Source organism: Carex rostrata, chromosome 30 (genome assembly GCF_964058835.1).
Source record: "Carex rostrata chromosome 30, lpCarRost1.2, whole genome shotgun sequence".
Classification (NCBI taxonomy): Eukaryota; Viridiplantae; Streptophyta; class Magnoliopsida; order Poales; family Cyperaceae; genus Carex; species Carex rostrata.
The window spans coordinates 3,115,845-3,117,613 of NC_135947.1; positions in this window are offsets into that span (position 1 = coordinate 3,115,845).

The window sequence follows — 1,769 nt, forward strand, 5'->3', positions numbered from 1 at the left end:
TTCTCTCTCTTTCTTTTCTCCTTGATTGAAATCTAATCCGACTATCAATCCTTCTACTTGTCTCCTCTCCTCCTCTTAGCCTAGGACCTAGCTAGGTCAAATGGGATTACTCTTTTGGAGGAAGGGGAAGAATGCCATGTCACAGGAAGCCCAGCCTTCCGATAAGGCCGCCGCCGACGCTTCCTCTGGAGGCACGGTGGAAGGAAAGGAGGTGGCGGGGATGCACGGAGCAGTAGAGGTGCGGCGTCCGACCGAGGTGACGGTGTTGTAGTGAGTTATTTCTTTCTATTGAATTTGTTATTTGATTTGATACAGTAACGGATCTAGCATTGTTTTGAACTTTTATTTGAATTTGTTGTTTGATTTGATGTAGTAAGGGATCTCGTAATTATTTTTTTATTTCTGTTTAATTTCGATATGGAGGAGATCTGTTAATCTGGATGAAAGAGATGATAGAGAGGCGATATGAAATATTGATCTATTAATTTTACAATATTTCCCTGTTAATTTTACAGTATTCATCTTGTGAAAATCTGGAGAAAAGAGATGATAGAGAGGCGATATGGAGTATTGATCTTGTCATTTTATAATATTCAACCTATTAATTTACAGTATTCATCTTGTGGAAATCTGGAGGAAAGAGATGATAGAGATGCGATATGGAGTATTGATTTGTTAATTTTACAGTATTTATCTTGTAATTTTACAGTATTCATCTTGTAATTTTACAGTATTCATCTTGTGAAAATTTGGAGGAAAGAGATGATAGAGAGGCGTTATTTTATCTTACAGTTAGAGCTTTAAGCTGAAATGTAGCATTTTTTACATTTTATCTTACAGTATATATGGTATTATTTTATGGTTTAGATTTAGAAATTTTATAGTATACAAGATTCAATTGAAAATTTACAATATTATTTGAAAATTTTACAGTATACAAGATTCAATTGAAAATTTTACTATATACAAGATTCAATTTTACAGTATACAAGATTCAATTGAAAATTTTGTTGTATACAAGATTCAATTTTACAGTATACAAGATTCAACCCAGTGCAGACGCTAATAACTAACTCTAACTGCCAATAATTTCCTATAACTGCATTTTCCGAAAGTACAGTTTGAAAGTACATTTTTTTTCTCCTGTTGTGCAAGTTGCAATCTTTTTCTAACTATCATGGGACCACTTCAAATAGTTGCTGAATATTTTGTGATTAACTGATATATTTTATGTGATATATTGTATAATTATACAACATGTAGAAGTAATTTTATAGTATTCGCGCAAGTTAAAGCTGTGAACAAATGGTGGACAAAAGTCTGTGGACAATTAGACGCATCCAAAATATAAATATACAGACAATATATTTGCAATAATTAATACATGTTGTGTTTTTTATGATCCCATGGATTGGACTGACAAATGATTTGGTCCTATTGCATATTTTCAGAGACTGAATCAATAGTTTTCGTAAGTTTCAAAGTATCTTCGTCATAGAAAATTTGAATGTGTAGGGATCGAGCTATTGATTCAATTCAAGTAAGTTACTAGATTGTGAAAATCTTAGGACCATTTTTTCTCTACCACCCGTATTGTGATAACTTGAGAAAATCAATAAGACCAAACTATTTGTCTACGGTGGATCAAACAATTCTTCAACTATTTAACGAAGAAAAATTTCCGATAATTTGATTTTTCAATTTCTAAAATTAAAAAATGATTTATTTATCGTCAATTTATTTTGTTTTACAATGTCTAGTAAATTAAT